This window comes from Alosa pseudoharengus, unplaced genomic scaffold (assembly GCF_046254945.1).
Source record: "Alosa pseudoharengus isolate Yale_2024_CS ecotype anadromous, Long Island Sound unplaced genomic scaffold, YU_APseudo_1.1 YU_APseudo_1.1_scf_10, whole genome shotgun sequence".
NCBI lineage: Eukaryota > Metazoa > Chordata > Actinopteri > Clupeiformes > Clupeidae > Alosa > Alosa pseudoharengus.
Window position 1 is genome coordinate 28,233,363 of NW_027468565.1, and position 23,947 is coordinate 28,257,309.

Consider the following 23,947-nt stretch of genomic DNA (forward strand, 5'->3'; position numbering starts at 1 on the left):
TACACCACCCTGTCAATTCCATTCTCAATGTTATCTCTGCCTCAAAAGGCATTCAGGTTCATTACACCAAGAAATGCAAGATGTGGTTCCATCTTGGAATATTTTATTACCTAAATAGCAAAAGCTATACAAACAACAAAGATGTCACACATTCACATTAATCAGGGAGTGACGGGGAATATTCAGAGATACTGTATGGCTTAGGCTACCTGCCCCCACCCATCCACACAGAATGGTAAATGACCAATCCAAGCCAATCATCTGTACATCACTGGCCTTAATACTTAACCAAACAAACAAACATGCATGTTAACTTCAGTTGACTGGACGTTGAAACATTAAACCCTGATTATCAGCAGCTACATGTATATAGCACTAGGGCCTCCTGCTAGTGATTAGCACTTAGCATAACACAAGCCAACTACAAACGTGCAAAACAAAACAAATGAATTGCAGTAGACCAAATACTGAAACCACTGATTATCAGCAGTGATGGAGAAATGGGCTCAGAACAAAGATCGAAACAAAATAAGAAAAAACTAGATGTACCGCAGAGCAGTACAAAATATGACCGCCGCCCAGTCCAGCACATTTTTTCCACAAAAAGAAATCACGCTGAAAGGCCTATATGATTCTAACTGTCTCACTAAATTGCATTATCCACACGCAATTCTCACTGGTATCTGCTAGACAACAAGTACCAAAACATGATTAGTTCATAGATTTCACATGTAAAATTAATTTTATACAACCCCACCTCCATCTTGCCTGTTCATAATTATGAGAAATTCTTGATTGTTTGTGTTATGTTTATGTTATGTGTGTGGGTGTGTGTGTGTGTGTGAGTGTGTGTGTGTGTGTGTGTGTGTGTGTGTGTGTGTGTGTGTGCGTGCCTGCGTATGTGCCTGTGCATGGAAGCGTACATATGTCTACTGTGTGAGTATGTGTCATGATTACTGTGAATGTGTGTGTGTGTGTGTATCTGTTTGTGCACATGTGTGCACATGAACTGGGTTAACATGACCCCTGGAGGCAAATATACGGAAAAAATGGTCATCCTAGGCCCTACAGTTCTCAAGATATTCACAGAGAACTGTGTCTGGCCTACCCTCCTTTCGGGGGGTCCAGTCCAGCGGGGGGGGCTACAGATCAAAACGAAAAATGACAGTTCCATGCTATCCATGTGGGGGTACATGCCCACCAAGTTTTGTGTACCCCGGTCTTTCAGTGTCCCGGGAATCCTTGTTGGTGTACGTCACTAAATGTACACATAAATTGTTTTATTGTAAGGCCCCCCATGAACGAAAGTACACAAAACTTGGCATGCATTCGGAGGGTGTCATAATGATCCTACACTTTCAATTTCGTGCAGTTTTGACCATGTCAGCCAGAGATATTGTGATGAAAACACCTAATTTTTTGCTTTTTAATTTTTAACTAGGTGGCGCTATACATGAAATAAGTGGTAATGGGATGGGTTGACATGGCCCCTTGAGATCAACATACAAAAAAAAGGTGGACCTCCTAGGCCCTACGGTTCTCGAGATATTCACAGAAAACTGTCTCCGGCCACCTACAGGCCAGTTGGTGTATAGTAACATAAATTAATTTATTGTGTGGCCCCCCATGAACAGAATTCCACGAAACTTGGCGTGCATTCAGAAGGTGTCATAATGATCCTACACTTCCAATTTCGTGCAGTTTTGACTATGTTAGGTCACAGATACCTGCGATTACAACACCTCATTTTTACTTTTTTGTGTTTAACTAGGTGGCGCTATACATGAAATGAGTGGTTATGGAATGGGTTGACATGGCCCCTTGAGATCAACATACAAAAAAAAAATGGTCCTCCTAAACCTTACGGTTCTCGAGATATTCACAGAAAACTGTGTCTGCCCTACCCTCCTTTCGGGGGGTGCAGTCCAGCGGGGGGGCTACAGATCAAAACGAAAAACGATGGTTCCATGCTATCCATATGGGGTTACATGCCCACCAAGTTTCGTCTACCCCGGTCTTTCAGTGTCCCGGGAATCATTGACAGAAATTTGGACATGCGAAAAAAAAAAGAAAAAAAAAAAAAAAAATCTGACTAAACCTATATGACCGCCGCTTCGCTGCGCGGCGGTCATAATAACTAGATGTACCGCAGAGCGGTACAAAATATGACCGCCGCCCAGTCCAGCACAGTCCAGTCCAGCACATCACAAAAATAAGTCACGCTTGTCAAATTGTGTTGATTTCCTACTATGTTCCTTTTTTGTGTGTTTGTAATTGAGTGTGTGCAGAGTGTGTGGATGTTTTTGTGTATATGTGTTTTGTGTGTGTGTGTGTGTGTGTGTGTGTGCTTGTGTTTGTGTATGTAGGTGTGTTTGTATGGGTGCATGTGTGTTTATGTGTTTGTGTGCGTGTTTGTGCGTGTCGTGTGTGTGCATGTATGTGTGTGTGTGCATGTGTAGTGTGTGTGTGTGTTTACGTGTCTGTGTGTGTGTGTATGTTTATGTGTGTGTGTCTTTATGTATGTGTACATAAATAAAGCAAATCAGGGAACTACTTTTTGCGATAAGTGCCATGGGATCTTTAACAACCATGGTGAGTCAGGACCTCAATTTAACATTCATGCAAAGGGAAACATCTACAGTGCAATGTCCCTTTCACTGCAATAGGACATTGGGATTGATATTTGTTTGGTGGCTTTTGGCCACAGGGAAGAGTGTCACCTACTGGCCAGCCACCAACACCACTTCCAGCAGGAACCTACTCTTCCAAGGAGGTTTCTTAACCAAATACTAACCAAAACATGATTAGTTCATAGATTTCACATGTAAATACATTTTATACAACCCCACCCCCATCTTGCCTGTTCATAATTCTGAGAAATTCTTGAATTGTGTGCATGTGTGCGTGTATGTGTTTATGTGTGTGTGTGTGTGTGTGTGCGTGTGTGCGTGTGTGCATGTGCTTGTGGGTGTGCCTGTGTGTGTGCATGTGCATGTGCATGCATACATATGTCTACTGTGTGTGTATGTGTCATACGTATGATTAATGTATGTGTGTGTGTGAATATCTGTTTACCATATGTGCATATGGAATGGGTTAACATGACCCCTGGAGGCAAACATACGCAAAAAATTGGTCATATTAGGCCCTACGGTTCTCAAGATATTCACAGAAAACTCTGTTGGCGTACGGTCACTAAATGTACACATAAATTAATATTTTTGTATGGCCCCCCATGAATGAAAGTCCACGAAACTTGGCATGCATTCAGAGGGTGTCATAATGATCCTACACTTTTAATTTCGTGTAGTTTTGACCTTGTCAGCCAGAGATATTGTGATGAAAACACCTAATTTTTTGCTTTTTAATTTTTAATTAGGTGGCGCTATACATTAAATAAGTGGTGATGGGATGGGTTGACATGCCCCCTTAAGACCAACATACATAAAAAAGGTGGACCTCGTAGGCCCTACGGTCACAGACGCTTTGTCCATATTTTTTACAGTCTATGGGAATAGCCTACATCAACGTAGGGAGCGAAAAGGACTTATACGTCACAGTGGAGTAGGATGTTATATCGTCAGCTAAACTTTAGTCATAGATTTTGTCACTTGATAGACTGTAAAAAATATGGACAAAGCGTCTGTGACGTCACCCATAGATTTCTGAAGAATGGTTATGAAGCCGTTTATGGGGGGTATGGGCGGCGCCATCTTGGGAAATCTTGGGAAATCCTAACCCCGCCCACACTCTGGCCAATCCATATATGGGTAAAGGGGCGGGGCTTTGTATGAGACTGAGCAAGCCGGTGAACCCGCCTCGTCGTCAGCCGAGCAGCCTCAGCTAACGTTAGGCCTACAAGATGGACTGGCACAGATGTTGCTGTAACATTGCTGGTAAGTTTGATCTGCTAACGTGAAGTTCATGTATGTTTCTTAATGCCATGTTCAGACTTTTTAATGTTGTATGCTGAAAGGTTATATTCGAGTGAACGGTTGAAAAGTTGAGAATGAAGAGTTGAGTTTGCAGATTCTAGCTTCTAGGTAAAATAAACTAACGTTAGCTATCCCTCCCTTGCTGAAGTTACGTAGTAATTTAGCGTTACAGGTTCACCAACTCAGGTAGAGTAACTTAGCAGTTTACAGGTTCAGCAACTCATACTGACAAAAATGTATCTTTGCCTTTATTGTTTTGTAATTAACATTATCCATCTCATATCCTCAGTGGCAGCCATCATTGTAACGTTAAAGGGGTGGTTCAGGATTTTGGACATAGGACCTCATTTCCAAGTAAGCAAGTGTGATATTTATCAGTGGAGACCGTTTTCAACACGTTTCATTCAGTCCTTCTAATTGCAGAGTTCGCAGGTGCTAGGCTAGCGCAAGTCAACGGTATGTGCTAGCCTGCCACTAAAAACAGTCTTACCCACTCCAAAGTACACCCGAGGCAAACAAATTATAACGCCAGACTATCGATGTAAATGTCTGCATTGATAGTGTTATTTCTAACGTTATTCTATCCTTGCATTTCAACGATCGCATTACATTTTGATGGACTAGTTTCTTAGCAGCGGCGGAATTATACTTCTCCGGTTAGTAGTACTGCGCCGAAAAGTAAACAATAAAGCGCACTCCAATGGGGATACCTAGTAGTAGCCTTGGTAATAGCAGTCCGCCGAGTTGCAAAATGACTACTAACAACTTCAGGGACCAAAGTATAACTATTGCAACGCGATGCAAGGGTAGTTGTATTTCTTACACTATTCTATCAACACAGACATTTACATCGATTGTCTGGAATTTGCCTCAGGTGTAGTTTAGAGTGGGTAAGACTGTCTTTAGTGGCAGGCTAGCACATACCGTTGACTTGCGCTAGCCTAGCACCTGCGAACTCTGCAATTAGAAGGACTGGATGAAACGTGTTGAAAACGGTCTCCACTGATAAATATCACACTTGCTTACTTGGAAATGAGGTCTTATGTCCAAAATCCTGAACCACCCCTTTAATTAATTTACGATAACATCAGCCAGCTCGCTGTATTCTGTCAACGTATGGTGTGAATTGATAACAAAATCGTAGGGTATTAGTTAACTTGTACATCATTAATTATTTTTGATTAACTCTTAATATCACGTTTTGAAATCGCTATATTGCTCTAAAGTTGTCAGTGGTAGTTTGGTCTAAGATGACATTGAAATGTCTGATCGGTGGCCATTTCACGATCCAGCGTTCATGTTCGGTTAGCTTGCCTCATTTCCCCTTGTCAGGCTATCAAAACGTTAAATCCAGTTACAGTGTCCGGTGTTTGGCATAACATTGCCAATATTAGTGTACTTTGTCACTGAAGACCCATTTCAAATCGCACAATACCGGTAGTACTACAGCATTGTACAACAACTGTACTTTTGTTGATTACAACAAGTGGTGTTGGTTTGCATTATTGTATTATCTTATAAGTAGGTATGACTAATAAAATGTTTACCTTTCTGTTTTGGCAGTTCACCATGGGGAGATGGCGGCAAGGAGGTCCATGGGCTCTTAACCTGGGACTAGAGGTCCAGGTGAAGTGGTTTGGCTGGGGCGTGGTGATATTGAACCCATTGAGACTATACAGTACATTTCACTTTATGTCTATTGATGAATGTTACACCTACCCTTTACTTATGCCAAACCCATTTCTGTTCTTTAAATATCAGAAAGCAAACTTACTGTTGATGGCACTGAACTTGAACTTGGAAATGTTTATGGAACTTTTCTGAACTGTGAATTACATTAAAACTCATGCCAGTATTTAGTTTAGTTAGTTTTTCTTATCTTCAACTGTCTATTGTACAGTGGAGGTTTGTTATATGTTTATACTTATATTTACCATTTCTGCTGTAAGTGCATGTTGTGTGTGATGTCTGTATGCTACTGAGACCTTGAATTTCCCCTTGGAGATCAATAAAGTATCTATCAAACCAATTTGCCTGTGCTCTCAAAAACATTTATACAAATCTGTCAGCTTCAGTCAGTAGGTTGAATTGAAGACCCAGATGCAGAAGTAAAGGTGATTTTTTACTTGTATATCTTGAGCACTGAATTTGTGAAACTAAAATAACAAAAACTAATATGTTCTAAGCTAGTACATAGTCAATACATATTAGATCACTTTAAAGACTGACAGATGCAAATGCTGTAAATAAAGGTAATCAAGGGGTCTGCTGGTGAACAAAGTCTTTGAAGTCAGAAGCTGCCACTGCTCAATGACTTGTGCCCCATCTGGTAGGATTTCAAAATGTTCCAGATCTGAAAACAGAAATATTGGTATGTCACATCCTTGAACTTACTGCAAACTATGAACAAGTGCTCACAAATGAAGCTAAAAAAATACTCCCAGTATGTATAAAGAACAAACTCACAGAACACTTAGCTGAATGGGGACAGGACAGGCGTATTCAACTATTTGCACATGTCCTGTTTATGCAGGCCATAAGCAAAACCAAATTTGGTGTATTCAAAGTTCTGTAGAACAACCATTTCTTGTATTTTAATGTTTTCAGTGGAACAGTGTAAGCTCATATCTATACCCCATTGAGGTAGTTATTAACAGTTAGGCCAAGGTCCAGTCAAACAATAGCCAGTCACTGATGCCATATTCTTTAATTATCCAATCTGTATCCAACAAAACCCTGCTGATTTAAAGGCTACTTTCCATGTGTGACTTATCAAAAGAGGTCATGATAATTATTGCACAGATGTGCCCCAGTCTGCTCACAATAAAAGGCCACTCTAAATGTCTGAAATGCATTCATGTTTGTTCAGTATGCTAACCATGTCTGGAATAGACAGCTAGGCCTATTGAATCCAGTAGGTTGCTCCATTTAAATGTATGAAAAATGTCAAAGTACCACGGAATCAGTACTGAAGTGATGCTTCTGAGTCGACAGCACAGACGAGAAGTGAAGTTAGGAGTCCAGAGCCCTCTCCAGCACCCAGCCTGTCTGGATCGCCTACAGGGAAACTTTGCATAGACAAGAAGTGTTGTTTCAAATTTGTGTTTAACAAATAAACGGCATCAATAAGAGTTTCAGACGTCAGTTATAACTAACAGTTATGGTGACTAGCTAACGTTATCGCTCGTTATCAGCTCCATGTTCAACGTATAGTCAGTGGTTCACAATTTTATCTCCACTATCTAATGCTTCGGCTGAAGTTATCATGTGAACGAACGCTTTTCTATCTTAAATGTGACAACCCAAAGACTATATAAATTGACAACGGACTAAGCATTCACACATAGAGTATTTACAAAAGGTTTTTGGACGAGAACACATGCTTTGTTACCAGTATGTTTGTGAACTAACGTTAATGTGCTTAACTTTACAGCTGTCTGATTCAAACACCTGGCTAGTATGGCAAACGTTAAACTAACTCACAACGGGAGCACAATCGGTTTTCACTAACGTTAACTTTATTCAAGTTAACTAAATGTATGTGTGTGCTTCAGCCATTCATTCGGTCATCATTTTCGACATAAACTTATTTGAAATGATTTGACGCTAACGTAGCCTATAGCTGCCCACTAACATGGATGCTATAATGCTAACATCTACGTGAAATAGTAGTGGAATGTCACTTACCTGAAAAACTGGAGCGAAGTCTTCTTAAAGTGTCGGTTAGTAGGCTTCAGTTAATAGCAACCCATTTTATGTCTGATATTTGAATAAACATTTTCAGAAAGAATGTGGTGTGTAGGATCACAACCAAGACATAATTTCGGAGTTTCCTCCACAGCTAGTGACGTCGTCTGCTGCCTCGACACCAGCCGTCAATCAAGTTGACCACGCCCTTAATTATTCATACATTTAATATCTAAATGCGATCTAAACTAACGAGTTAGAAAAAAATTCACCCCCCTCACAGTTGTCAGGCACTCGGGAACTACCAACAAATACAATAAAAGTCCATGGGACCAACCTGTAAAAGCATGAATTTCTGCTGTGAAAACGGACATTTTAACATGGGGGTCTATAGACATTTACTCCCTTTTGGGACCTGCCCCTAGCGGATTTTCGATGTATTGCAATTTTTCGCATTTCCGGGTAGGCTTCATTGTTCAAATTAGAATGTTGCCGCTTGATAGTAACATAAATGAATTTATTGTGTGGCCCCCATGAACGGAATTCCACAAAACTTGGCGTGCATACAGAGGGTGTCATAATGATCCTACACTTCCAATTTCGTGCAGTTTTGACTATGTTAGGTCACAGATACCTGCGATTACAACACCTCATTTTTACTTTTTTGTGTTTAACTAGGTGGCGCTATACATGAAATGAGTGGTTATGGAATGGATTGACATGGTCCCTTGAGATCAACATACAAAAAAAAAATGGTCCTCCTAAACCCTACGGTTCTCGAGATATTCACAGAAAACTGTGTCTGCCCTACCCTCCTTTCGGGGGTCTAGTCCAGCGGGGGGGCTACAGATCAAAACGAAAAACGATGGTTCCATGCTATCATTGTGGGGTTACATGCCCACCAAGTTTCGTGTACCCCGGTCTTTCAGTGTCCCGGGAATCCTTGACGGAAATTTGTGCATGCGAAAAAGAAAAAAGAAAAAAAGAAAAAGAAAAAAAAAAGCCAACTACTAGCCAACTAGCTCCGCTGGTGGGAAACACATGACTCATAGCGCTGTCCTATTGCGTGCAGAGGGAATTTGAAAGACAACCGATTATCCCGCCCCTCGGACTGAGCACTGCGAACGGTGAGTGCCCAGACCCTACATTTTAATGTGGGTCTGGCTCGTCAGGCTAGCTTCTGTCATCAAGTGGCAAAATTGCAAATGCTGTGGCTACTAAATATGTCCTTGGGTAATGGCTGAAGTCAGTCAGTTGGTTATTGGTGATTTTATTTTTGATGGTTACAGTAATAGACTTGGTTGTTGATTGGCATATCCCCTATAACACTAGGAATTTGACACCTCTCCTATATATATCTGAAATTAAAAAGTGACAGTATGGCAGAAAACATTAATTTTTGGAGCGTTTCCCCTGGTGATCAGCAAAGATGTAGGATGAATATTAAAGGTTAGTGGTCGACCTGAACCGTTGTGGCTTTCAGGGCCACTGTTCTAAATTATTGATGCAAACATTCACTTTGAAACAGTCTCTTCTTTTCTGGAAACATGCTTGCAGTTGTCAAACATTAAAAAATAATGATGGCTTCACCGAGGATGCTGTCACCCTCCCAAAAATCTTGCTGTCTTTGCAGCATCCTGGTGTTTTTATTATTATTATTATTATTTGTGTGATGAGGAGACAGGTTTACACAAGGTGGAAATTGTGCAGAGAGGCTCGAGGAGATCAAAGTGCCCTGTGGAGTTAATCTCTGAGGGGAGAAATTCTTTGCACATTTCACTGCCTTCCCTTTTTCTCCAGGCAGGAGACGCAGTGCTGAGCAGTGCCCTCAGATGCTCTCCGCTTTTACACGAAAACACAGGGAGGATGCACCACTGCCTCAGATCCAGAAATTAGTGTGATCACTGCACTGCTCTTTGTGTGACCACACTGAGAGGGGTCTGTGAGTAGGCTGCCTTGTATTAATATTATTAGAAACTGGGTGGGGTATTATGAATTATACAGATATATAGAGAGTCCAGAATGAATTTCATCAAGCCAGTACCTTTCCGGAAATGTTGCCATCTTTGCTGTAGGAGTCTTATTGCTGAGTGTGTTGTAACACGCTCTGGAAATTCACAATTTCGTCGCCTTTTAAAAAAAAAAAAAAACATAGTCCAGTCCATACAACTTCATTTCAATTTCGAAAGAAATACTGGACTATGTTTTGTTTTTTTTAAACGGCGACGAAATTGTGAATTTCCAGAGCGTGTTACAACACACCCAGCAATAAGACTCCTACAGCAAAGATGGCAACATTTTCGGAAAGGTACTGGCTTGATGAAATTCATTCTGGACTCTCTATTCGACCACATAAAGACCTCGGGATACTTCGGTTTGGCTTTAGGGACCCTCTACTCACTACCACGTAAGTGTTATGTTGTTTGGAACTGTAGAAGAGGTATAAAAATAGCGTTTTGTAGCGGCGAAATTGAAATGCCCTGCTCACTTCCAGGCTACGAGTTGTGTGACTGAAAACGGTACAATCGAACTTTCTCAAAACACATCCGAATGACATGATTTTGATGTCAACTCAACGTATGTACCCCCAATCATCCGTAAATCGATCTAAAGTGCATTTTACTCCGGATAATTCCTTTAATGCTAACAACATAGCAAGGAGAGTAGCAGGCAATCATAATATGTTACTTAATTCAATGCATCTTGTAAGCATTACTCTAACTTCTGGTATCATCAGTCACTGGGGACTTTGGTGATGTATATTACATGACATACAGTGCCTGTGTTGTTGATATGTTCTTATGTCTTAATTTTTCGGGAGCTATGAATTGAGTCAATTAAGGAAGTTACAAATAAATATACCATTTGTACTGTTTGTGTCAGTTTGTATATTATGTCTAAAATGTGACTAGAATAAGCTTCCATAAAAGAATTCTATCTTACAAATAAATAAGCATGTTCAACTAAAAGTTAATGTTGGCTTTAGTCACCTCTCACCATAAAACATAATGGATTTTTGTGCTGGTTAATCATGGCCATAGCTCATTCTGGATGTTCAAAATGACACTATAAATATGTCCACTGGCAGCAGGGCCTCTTGGATGGGAATTAAAGAGAGAGAGAGAGAGAGAGAGAGAGAGAGCACTTTGTGCAGCTGTATCTTTGCGTGGCATTGCATCCACCTTGCTGAAGGGTATCTGGAGGTCATCGTGGTGATGGGGGCCACCTGGGATCTGCTGAAGCACACTCCACACGTGTTCACATCTGGGATTCAGTGCCTGCACAGTGGCCTGGGGTCAGGGGAGGGAAATGGGGGGGGGGGGGGGGGTTAGGGGTTGACGGGGAAAGTCGGCATGCTGCCTGCCTCTTGTGGGATAGAACACGTTACATACGCATGATGGAGCTCACATCGTTGGGGCTTAACAGTCCCTCAGATCACGCAAATAAATGTGACCACCCAGCCTGGGTGTCCAGTTGTGTCCTGAAAAATTGTGAGCTGGATAGTGTTTTTCAAAATATCACTACACTGTGCTGTGGACTGGAGAGGTCATGTTATGTCGTCAACATTGTTTTTAATGTTGTTGCAATGAAACAAGTTTTTCAACATTTTGATTTAATATCAAAAATCGCTTGTTCTTGTGGGATTTTAAAGCTAAACTTCAAAGTACATGTTGTATGTTGTGCTCAGGGGCGTAGCCAGGATTATTTTATAGGGGGGGCCAGCTGGGTCCAGACTTTTTATTGGGGTGGCACTTGGGAATCAAAACTACTATTTGAAAACTACTCAAAAAGTTTTGAAGATTAGGATAGCCTATTTTAATAATGGTAATAAATTGTGCAAAGCCAACACTGATACACAGGTCAGTTTGTTGGCCACTCCAACATATTTTCCATAAATAGGTCAATGCCAATAAAAAATATTATGATAATGCACCTTACTTAATCAGTTTTATTCAAATGATGTTAACTCAAAGAACAATAATAAATACTACAAATATTGTATGTATATATTTGATCTCATACTGATGGCCAAACTATATTTCTTTCTGATATCCACTCCAAGTACTTGGCTGTAAGTAACATGGCTCTGAATTAAGAAATTAACCCTTAGAACCCTAGACTGTTTTAAGGGCTTTTTCACTACCTTAGAAACATTTATCCTGGTCAATGTAAGTGCCATACACACATGCTATATATTGTTTTTAACAGAGTCTAGGCTACCCATATCTGCCACTATTTCATGTATTAATACTTGCATTGATTTCATTTAGATTTTTAAATAATAAAAATACAAAAAGTGTATTATAAAAATTCTTATATTTTGACATGTATCTCACCACTGCAAGCTGGCACATGTGTGCATAGGGCAAACTGTTCTGAATCTGGCAATATCATTGCCATGGTGGAGGGATTCTCTGGGGCTGAGCAAATGTGGAAAATGTGTGGTGTGTGCCTTATGGAAATAAATGCCTTTTTTTTATTTAGCCCTATGGCTACTCTATGTTTGACCATTCTCACTACCTTTAGTTATAAGCAGTTATCCTGGTCATTGTAAGTGCCATTGACCCAGTAATGAAAAATGCCCTTTCTGCGCTCCATATCTGTGACACGAACTGATCTGACCTGACTGAACCCGATTTTGCATGTTCTGTGTGTACACTTGATTTGACATGATGATTGTAAAACAACTTTTTACTGCAATGCCATGAACAAAGTGAAGGCAAAAAGGTGTTTCTTTGTCGAATAAATTGGGATGCAATGTGAGTCTCGAATTGGATGCCATGCAGGAATTTTCTAGGATCTCAAAACCGGATTATGAACATGCTTTGCCATAGAAACACATGATAGCGTTGGATTATGAACATGCTTTGCCACCACAACACACAAAAACACGGGGTAAGTCGAGCTATATGAAGTTATTATTTTGATGTCATTTCGTCTGTTTTATAACCCAGACGGATGCACTTGGTATCAAATGATCAAGTGAGTAGGGCCTAATTCAAACGAGAGTAGGCTAATGGGTGTGCAGCGTTGGTTTTTGTACATGATTTTATTTTGCAGTCACGTTGTCTGTTTTTATAGCCCAGAAGGAACGATATACTTGGTACCAATAGATAGCCCTGTGTCTCCTCTTTCTTCTGATATGCTTGCCATATCTATGCGATCACGGGTTCGCGAGTAATTCAAACTAGAGTAATGGGTGCGCAGGTGAACTGTAAATATGAATCAAATTTATTTAATTACATTATATTTATTTTTATTTTCATACTTGATCGCACAGACAAGTGTTTAGTCTCGTTGGAAAGCCCCACTTCTGCTCTGTCACGCAATTAAGGTTTCATCTCGCTGCGATGAACAGTTCCGGAGCAATGTAACAAAGAATTCAGGCAAAGCAGCCTGCCTCTGCCTGCTATGGCAAGAACCACACACAGTCAGCAAATTATGTATTTATAAAGTAGCCTAGGCTAGGCCATATTAGCCTACCTGGAATCATCTGGAGATATGTGCCTAATATGCTTGCATTTCACCCGAATTTTATCGAAATATTCTTGTAACAGCGTTCCCGCGGGCATCCGATTATTTTTGATCAGCCCCACACATCAATGTCAGAGCCAAGGCTACCTAATAAGGACAGCCCAACGCAGCTCACTTGGCTATGATTCGTGACACATTCTAACATCTTATTAGAATTAATGTTCCAACTCATCAACTCACCTGTTACTGAGGTTAAGTAGTAGGCTAGCCTAGTCTACTGTCAAGTGTTTTTAACAGATGACTTGAATTGTCTCGCTGCTGCTGCTGCTGCACTAGGCCTACTCACGATGTGATCAGGCTACACTTCCTGACTGGGCCAATGGTCGTAGATAGAGTGCAGTAATTGGTTCAGTCCCTGCTTTGCAAAGTGTTGTCGAAAACGGCAGCAATTCTTTTTTTTTTTTACTTTTCACTGAATGGAGCTGGGGGGGCCAGCAGGGTGGCCAAGCTTTGACCAGTGGTGGCCGTGGCCCCCCCTGGCCACCACGTAGCTCCGCCCCTGGTTGTGCTATCAAGACAGTCATTTGTAACCATCAGTTACAAATTCGGAACCGCAAGTTCAGTGATGGCACTGAACCCTGAACATTATCCATGGTTACGCAGTCTTCAGAGATCTTATGGTTTGTCTGAACAATTGAAGTAACAAGCACCGATTCAATCTGCAGTCTGCAGAATAGTGCCGAATCTTGTGGCTTGAAACGCATTGCCATGTCACATCTTCAGCCTGGTTGCTTCATGGCGTCAGACGGATGCCTTTTGATCTACTTTGATTTCAGACGGGGGGTGGAACCAATCCAGCATGACAATCCCAGCCATGGGCACAGTCATCCAGATGCACAGCCACTCATGAGAACAGAACAATTTCTCTGGAGGAGTCTTTTTCATTTCTGATTAAAATGCACACTTGTTTTTGTACACACACACACACACACACAAACACACACACACACACACACACAAACACACACAGATGGATTTATAGATAGATAGATAGATAGATAGATAGATAGATAGATTACTTCTCTTCAGAAATCAACCCAAATCTTAACACTGCTTAACACACATCTTAAGCTGCCATCAATTTGTGCAGTTGCAACATATTTAGACCTAAGTTGTTTGTTCCACTGGGATATAGATAGATAGATAGATAGATAGATAGATAGAGAGAGAGATAGATAGATAGATGTACCATAACTAGACCTAAGTTGTTTATTGTGTGCTTTTGTTTTTCTAGCTCCAGTCACCACCACCTTCACCTGTTTTTCCCTAAATTGAGAGAAGCCAAAAAAAGTTGCTCTGTCTACGTCAACAGCCGTCCAATGCTTGCTTTCTGGGTTACATGCAAACAGACCTCTAGTTTAATTATAAATTCAAAATTTTTAGATGCTAGGAAACACTGAGGGCCAGAAAGTGGCAGATTGCGATTGTCATGTCATGCATATGCATTCATGGGAGGATCCAGGGGAAAGTGGGAGTTTAGCGTAAAAAGATGGGAGGGGAAGAGTAAAGAGCGCCTTATTATGTATTCCGCGGTATGTACAAAGACTGCTCCTGAAAGCGCACGTCTATTCTGCGCCTAAATACTTGCGCCTTGTAAAAGCAGGTGTTAATCCAAATTGAAGTTCAATGCTTCAATAAGAGAACCTTTCAAAGACAACAGAATCGCTATTTAGAGCACCAGTTTTGCAAGTCTTTGTAGTTTGAGTAGAACTACTGATCTTCATTATCTCCCTGCTCGTTGACATCTTATCATCTATGGTATTATTTCATGATCGCTAAACGTTTGATTCTTTTTAATGTTGTCATCAGTTAACTTCATTCAACTGCGCTTGTAGGCTCTGCCATTCAGTTGTGGACGTTCGAAAATTGCGTTTATGGGCGGAGAGAGGCAGAGAAAGGCGCAGTTTACACCAAGGATTGAACGATTGATAAATACGACGGAAACTTGGGTCTGTCAGCGTTCGCAGTCTGCGGTTTGTCCATGGCGCTGATAACGTTACGTTCGCAAATGTACGTACATCTGGCCCTGAGTGTGTGATGGAAAATGTGTGGCCCCAGAATACAGTGCTTAATGTCTGTTATGGCTTGTTTACAATATGACTTTATGAGACCTAAATTCAGGCAGCAGAGATTCTACTTTGCTTTTTTTTGCATGTAGGCTAAGAAGACATCAAATCTCCAGAGTAATAGGATTAATTAGAGAAATTAAAGTAATTAGATTGAGTTACTTCCAGTCCAAAATATTGATGCATCCACTTCACCCAAACAGTCCACAGTGACCTGTGGAGACTCTGAAGATTGAAGAGCTCTTAAAAGACATTGCAAACACGCCACACCTTCCGCCATAAGCAAGTGCATTTGATTTTGTAATCAGTGCACTTAAGATGTAATCTGTAATAAGCAAGGAGTGTTAATGACATGATTTGCATAAAGTGATTTAGAAGAAGTCACCAGGGAGGTTAGCCTCTGGTACAAACTGTGGCCATGTAGTCCCACTGAGTGCTCTGTGTGTACTGCAGAAAGGATTAATCACAACTAGAGCAAAGCATGATGTGTTTTCTCCCAATTAGAGAGACACGAAAATTCATGCCATACTACAGTACAAAGTCAAGAGACGCTGACAGGGTAGAAATGCCCATGACGTCTGAAACGAAGGGAATAAACATGGTGAGACATGTTCTCTACGGTGCAGCAACATTTATAAGACATATGCTGATTCATCCAAACATGATATCTTGAGTCACATCCTATTAGGGGAGAGAGCTGCTGTGTCATGACTCACATGTGTGCTTGCTTCTTCTCAGTCCTCCATGCTAACCACTTTGAATCATATCCCTTATGACAAAGCAAACAGATCAGCAGTGATGTCAATTAATGGCATTAGGACTGATTCAGATGAAGCAGCACATACAAAATAAAATAACCCCTACATTTTTGGCTGCCCATTGGACTGCCCTGTGGAGCTGTGGAGTGCAGTTTGTACCCTCCCCCTGAGTGCTTGGCCAGTCCAAAGGCACTTCCTGCGAGCTGCTTGTTTGGACAGACATTCAGTGGCATAATTGGTACTGTCTCCCCGTGGGCATGAGTCACAGAGCTCTGACCTCGGAGCCTGACCCCTCTGTGTAGGCGAAACTGTCCACAGCTAAGGACGAGTCACTCTTCATCAGTGTTAATCCGGCTGACTTTATTTAGGCAAGTTTTGTACCGGTTGAATCAGTGGCATCACTGTGTGCAGGCTCCATTGCAAGTCACAATGGATATACATCTGACTATTTACACAGACTCATTCAGAGGTCAGAATCTGTTCATTCAGTTCAATCTAAATTTCATATGAGATCAATTACATACATATTTATGTGTGTGGCAGTCATCAAGCTCCAGAGAAAATGAATGAGTACATTTCTAAAAAAAAAAAATCTTGCTATCAATCAAGGCTAAAATTTTGACCAGTATTTCAGTGGTACCCACTGGTTATATGCGTAAATTGTTTTTCAAGCCTACACGATGCATCATGTGCTGGACCAAGCATACTGACAGCAATTACCCGCTAATGATTTGGAGGGAGTAAACACATCGAAGAGCCTTGGAAGAAAAATCAATTTTTAAAACAAGAAATATGTAAATAATATTTTAAGAATTTGACAGTGTAATGCTCGAGAAGCAGCTGTATGGCTGGCAGAGAGCTGCAATTAAAACGATTAACTGCTGCACTTGCCTTGAGTCATAACCAACTTTGCTATGTTGTAACCGCTCAGGTAACACATTCACAGATGCTGTGCGGAAAAGCAAACAACAGCATGTCTCCAGAGCATGTCATAATCTGCTTTTATCCCAGGCTGCCTCCAGTGAGATACTCGCGGAGGGCGTTTGGAGAGAGAGAGGGGGCTTTACAGCCTCCCCTTCTCTCTGTTATTGCCTTTGCTTTCCTCTGAGGATGCTGTGGCTCGAGTGCTTCCATATGAACCAATTGTAGCTGTCAGTAAATGACACCCGACAGACATAGCAACGGGTCACGCAGCCACCAGTAAAAATGAGTTTTAAACATGTGTGAATGCCTTTTCCACAATGCAGTTACACCTGTTTTAGCATTATGTTGTGGTCCCATTTGAACGATTTTGGAATTTAGAAGTGAGTGACATTCCTTGTATGTTAGTATATGATGTTGGAATTATTACAGGCCTATAAATAAAGAAAAAAATAAAATGTGTTCTATCATGATGGACAACCACTATAAGCCATCATTTTAATGCAATATCTATGATGAAACATACATTGTGAAAACAGTTGTGATCAATAAAATAAAAAACTGGACATGACATTTCATTTCATGCTATTCTGTATCATCCATGTGGGGCTCCAATCATCCAAAGCTTCATGTGGATTGGTGAGGTCTATGTTATTATCACTTAATTAAAACTGTGTGGAAGAAAGGGTAGAGGAATACAAAAAACACATCTGTATATCAAGTATAAGTATAGGTATAGGGCAATTCAATGGAAAATTACGTTTTTTGTAACATCCATAACGCCAATAAAATGTGATGGTAGCCTATGATGTGAATGATTACATGCAATTTGAGCATTTGCTGTTTTTAGCTGAAGAGTGTAAATGAGAAAAAATGCACAAAAAAATTATGTTATCATTCACATCATACAAATGCCAAGGCATTTCACTGGCGTTATGGATGTGACAAAAAGTCCATTTTCCGTGGAATTGCCCTATAGGCTACTCTTTTGATCCCGTGAGGGAAATTTGGTCTCTGCATTTATCCCAATGAATTAGTGAAACACTCAGCACACAGTGAACACACACTAATCCAGGCGCAGTGAGCTGCCTGCATGGGCGTAGATTTAGGGTGGGACGCTAAGGACTAGTCCTAATCAATATTTTAAGATGACAAAATTGTCCCCACCAATATTTTAGCGAACTTATTTGTGCTGCTGATCATTCCGACAGCCAGCACAACAGTACAAGAAACGTCGTCATATGATTTGCTGAAAAACAGAGGGGGAGGGGGAAGGGTTATCTGACATGCACGCTACAGTAGGCCTACACGCACAGAGTGTCAAAGCACAGGCTACTGTACTTGTTTGCACCGGCAGTCAAGCGAGCGGGTGTGTCAACGACAACGGTAAGTTAGGGCTGTCTGCCAATACATAGCCTATCCCAAAAAAGGCCAGAGTAAAACATTGTGATATTCCCTTTGCCCTTCAGCATGTACATGTTTGCACCTTTTTGTGGTTTGTAGATCAGCTTTGCCACCAAAAAATACGAAGCTTTTTCATTGCAGTCTAGGCAAAATAATTTGCCCTACAAACCGGCAACTGGTGACCAGGCTTTCAAATGTGGATTTTACTGTGTAAAATAGCATTAGCTGTTAGGATATTACCCAGGATATTGTCACAGCTAACCTAGCTTCTGTAATCTTTCAACCAAAGTTAGGAGTCATGTTGAATAAGGGTGTGCCACACGGACAGTCACATAGGCTATAAGTCACCATCACTGACTGTTAGGCTAATTAGGGGTTTGCACCGACGTCACGTTCTGGGGGTCGTTCCTAGAAAAGTTAGCAACGACGTTGCTCAACCACCATGGTACGACGCAACTTGCGACCAAACAACGACACTGTTACACCTGTTTCCAGAAAGCATCGTACCTGTGTCGCAATTCACTACCTCCGACGTTCGAACACCGTAGTTCCAACAACGTTGTTGATGATGCAGCGATACATATCATTGGTGGAAACAGTGGCAACGTATAATACCCCACCCCCTAGAAATGTCACGGCCTATGTCGACACTTTTCTAATCTAAACCGAGTGATTAATGCTGGCATTGTCATTGCCATCAGCCAAAACCTAAACCTATTGCAAGCATATAAAACAGTTCATTTAAGCAGACCAATATGAGTCATTATTTGTGTTAAATATCTATGTTGGAAAAAATATATAGCCTGGACAAATGTCTGGGTATCCCATAGCATATCAACTGTCTCGTGGCTTAACGGCAGCGCGTCAGTGCACTGAGCGCTCGGCCGGAGTTCGCGTCCTATGTCTTCTTTTCATCTCTGACTAAGAGTAGGCCTACGAGACACAACAATAGGTTTTGACCATACATATTTATGTATATAGTTACTCTACATCGAGAGACCATAGGTAGGCCTACAATACATCAGTCAAAAACAATTGAATGTCACACTAGTTCACCTGCAGGTAGCGAGAAGCAAGAGGACAATCTCACATCATAAGAAAATCGAACCTACAACGTTGGGATAATAAGTCATCTGCTTTAGCCACTACACTATTTATCACTGCTGATGTAAGGGACTGTGAAGATTATAATACTAAAAGCAAGGCAATACTTGAATTAACATAAATAGCAAGAATGAGCCAAGTAGGGGAGTCAGTGTCTTAATCAAAATTAAGATACAGGATAGATCAATCATTGAGTCACGAGATAAACATCCACTTCGCAAATTTTGGTTAGGCGGTTGTGATTTTTGGTTAGGCACTCCGGACACCAACAGGAACTACCAAGGAACGACACAAATGCGACTGCCTAGGGGCAGTAGTTCAAACGACCAAACTTTGCGTCCTTGTTTGCGATTGAGAGTTCGAACTACCCTTTCTAGAAACACCAAATCCAAGAACGATGGAGCGTACTACCAAGGTTGCGACGCAAGTTAGCAAACGATGCTTTCTAGAAACGACCCCCTGGCCGGTAACTATGGTAACCCAGCACGCGCTGCCATATTGGCGATACTTAGTGAATGAAGTACAATGGAGTATTATGCACTTTGGATATCTGACGTGATTGTAGCCGTGTCTAAACAACAGAAAAGCTCATCAAAATGCGTCTAAGATGCAAAGGCATATAGGGCAGGACTTGGACCACAAGAAAAGGCGCGATATTTCGAGAAATTACGGATTATTGGCAGCGCAGATCCATATGAGTTGGGTGAGGGAGACGAAGTACCAAGTTCAACCACAAGCGCCCCCCTTCCTCTGATAACTTCTAGCATTATTGTCCCTTCTCCCTGGTTTTTTAATAACTTTTGGAAGTCGATACCTACACCAGATGTTTTTCTCAGTCTGACCTATTGGTACAACCTAAAACACGGCAATAATTAACCATTTTCCTTGACGATGTTAGGGATTTACTTCAGTGCCTAATGCTTTCTAATGAGGCGAGTATCTCCAATATGGCGATGTCCAGATCTGATGACACGCCGTGCAAACCCCTAATTGGGCTACCAATCTTGCAGTCGCAATAAACAATGGATCCGAGACATTTTCCTGTTCCTATATTCTGTTTATGTAGGCTAATGTATTTGTGAATGTAGCCTGCACAATGCAAAGAAATAAAAGATAAACTGGTGCATTTCCATACTCATAGAAATGAACATTGCGAGACACTATCTCTTCTATGATCTCATCCCAGAAAGATTTTCTTTGACTTGTTAGTTTTTTTAACATTTATTTTATCTAATCACATAGCAAACATGATGAATTGAATCCACATATCCTTGCACTTGCGAAACTATTTTTCAGCATTCACGTTCCTCTTAAAGTGACAGGCACTCAATTAGATTTACACACCAAATGTGATGATATAGACAAGTGTAGCCTAATAATTTAAATATCAATATGATGTAATCAAATTACTAAATATGTTTAGCTATTAGTAATCATGCAGATCATAAAATACTATAAATAATTATCAATATAAATGTATAGTTTATATGAATTCCAAAATATGAAAAAGAAACCTATGACAACCATCACTTTCTATGTGTGTGTGTGTGTGGAGGGTCAATCAAATTCTATGATTGCCACTGATGTGAATGATCTCACAAATCACACAAACCAAATTAAATTTAAAAAAATCGTAATAGTATCGAAATCGAGATTCTTCACTTGCTATTGGTATTGAAACAATAATGTTGGTATCGTGACAACAGGAGTTGTGGATGTGTCCCCACCAAAGCTGAGACCAAACCTACTCCCTTGGCTGCCTGCAACAACAGCGACGCTCGGGGAGCAGTGAGGGGTTAGGTGCCTTCAAGGGCACTTCAGCCGTGCCTACTGGTCGGGGTTCGAACCGGCAACCCTCCGGTTACAAGTCCGAAGCGTTAACCAGTAGGCCACAGCTGCCCCCATATCAGTGTGGCAACACAAAAGTGCGGTAACGCTTTAGAATAACATGTTCCTATAGGTTATTCTAAAGCGTTACCAAAAGTGCTAGTAATCTGCCAGCGTCTATTCTGTTTGAGGAAGGTGAATAATTTCCATATTACCAAATCGGTTACACTTTACTTGACAGTATGGTCATAAGTGTGACATGACACTATCATGAATGTGTCATAAACAAGTCATAAATGTTTATGACATAACGCTTCTGTTATTAAGGTTTGGTTTTTGTCATAACAAGTTAGGATTAGGGTTATGGTTAGGGTTCATGTGTCATGACAGTGTCATGTCACTCTTATGTCGATACTGTCAAGTAAAGTGTTATCAACAAATCCATGATGATCTTACTCTACCACATTTTTATTGAATCAGATTTATAATTTCCTCTGGTTCCGGAACATTGCCAAGTCCCTCCTGCATGCACCACAGTTGCCATGCTTATGCCCACTTTGCAATAAATTCCATGTTTTAGTAAAACCGACTACTTTCAAGATGATTTTTGCCCACTATACATTAAGCATTGTCTTAACTTACAGGACAAACTGGTTCTCAAGTTGTAAATTGATAGATAGCTCCTATGGCCGAGCCCAGTCATTAGTTTCACTCCTGCTTCCCTAGCTGACAGATCCCAGCCTTTTGTTGTTGTGTCTCTTTGTGAAATCACCATGGTCATTAAATGTACTGTACTAAAAGCTCTTTGGCTCATGCCACTTCCCTCAGTACGTACTGTACGTTCAGTAACTGGTAACGGAACTAATAGCGTCCATACACACATCTCTCTCTCAAATAAAAAAAACAAAGCTAAATCAATGCACCTGCTCTAGTAGTTGTGTATCTGGTCAATTTTCACTTTAGACATTACATAGAGGAGCTGAAAATTAATGAGTCAAAGAGGAAGAGCAATGGGTCAGAGGTTGATTAATTCGACCTCCGTCACATCCAAAGCATTGAAATGCCAATTGGCTCACTAACAAAGTGCACAATAGAGGTCTCATTAGAAATGGCTGCCATTTTTCTCCCTAATTATCATCTAAGGAAGGGTCTTCTCATGGGCCACCAGCTTATGGTCTGGTTCCACAGGGCCGAGCACCATCTCCAAAGCATTAACTATTAATTAATTAACATTAATTAAGGGCGGTAATCCTCCAGCGACTGGTGTATCGAGGCAGAGGGAAGCTGGGAATTCTCCGCCTGTCAACACGCTGCCCTTTTACTGAAGGTGAAGCTGAAATTCATATCATCCCGACTTTAATCTCAAGGCTGTCAGCGAGCCGGTTTAATTATGACCGATGCTGTCGGAAGGGAGTGGAAAGGGGTGTGGGCAGGGGGTAGGGGTGACTAAGGTGTGTGTGTGTGTGTGTGTGTACTGTATGTGTGTGGTGGAGAGGCAGGGGGGAGGGTCATAAAGATTAGCACTCTGCTTTTCAATTAAGACCCAAAAAGTAATTACACATGCTGCTCAGCCCGAGCCTGTCTGGGCTTTCATCACACATTCAAAACAGGACCTTGAGCATGACGCCCTCGGCTCTGTCTCCTCCTCAATTTCATTGTTTGCTGAGGCCCTCTGGAAGCCAAGCACTGTGACCGTGTTAGCCCCCGCGCTCACGCACAGAGGCCACCACTTATCACGTCCGCCCGAAAAAGAGCCGCCGAGCGGAGAGCTGGGGGAGGCAGGGTTTTTGGCAGCTAAATGTGCCGTCATTTCATCATGGGAAATAAAGACAATGTTGCCTGAGGATTAATTTGAGTGGATTAAAGTGAAGGGGAACAATTAGAAATGGACTATTGAAAGCGTTTGATTAGGACACAAACATCTCCCTGCAAATGTCCACAGCAGGCACTAATGGCCCTGTCAAGGCAAGCATGACTTTGTCTGATTTAACACAAGCTGAGGTCACATTAGCACCTTAATGTCAGATTGGGTTATGGGTGCATTTTTTTAAATTTTTTTTTTTTTTTTTTTATTTGGGGGGGGGGGTCACTAACTAATTACTTATCACATGGATATCACTGTTGGTCAAGTAGTCATGTTGTTCAATGAAGTGTTTGTACACTATAACCAGAGTGGCCACATGTGGACTTCAAGAACAACTGAACTTAAAGGAATTATCCGGAGTAAAATGCACTTCAGATCGATTTCCGGATGATTGGGGGTACATACGTTGAGTTGACATCAAAATTATGTCATTCGGATGTGTTTTGAGAAAGTTCGATTGTACCGTTTTCAGTCACAACTCCTAGCCTGGAAGTGAGCGGGGCATTTCAATTGCGCCGCTACAAAACGCTATTTTTGTACCTCTTCTACAGTTCCAAACAACATAACACTTACGTGGTAGTGAGTAGAGGGTCCCTAAAGCCAAACCGAAGTATCCCGAGGTCTTTATGTGGTCGAATAGAGAGTCCAGAATGAATTTCATCAAGCCAGTACCTTTCCGGAAATTTTGCCATCTTTGCCGCCACCTTGAGGGGAAAGTCCGTAGGAGTCTTATTGCTGAGTGTGTTGTAACACGCATGGAAATTCACAATTTCGTCGCCGTTTAAAAAAAAAAAAAAAACATAGTCCAGTATTTCTTTCGAAATTGAAATGAAGTTGTATGGACTG

General features: G+C 41.2%; 1 long non-coding RNA gene across 1 annotated transcript; it reads right to left on the minus strand.

Annotated features, from left to right (window-relative positions):
• Positions 1-5,341: 5,341 nt before the first annotated feature.
• LOC143140629 (uncharacterized) lies at positions 5,342-7,717 on the minus strand. The gene is made up of 3 exons (XR_012990671.1): positions 7,623-7,717; positions 6,891-7,003; positions 5,342-6,288 (listed from the first exon to the last, which is right to left on the minus strand). It is a non-coding gene; the product is annotated as an uncharacterized LOC143140629 (long non-coding RNA).
• Between the last annotated feature and the right edge of the window lie 16,230 nt (positions 7,718-23,947).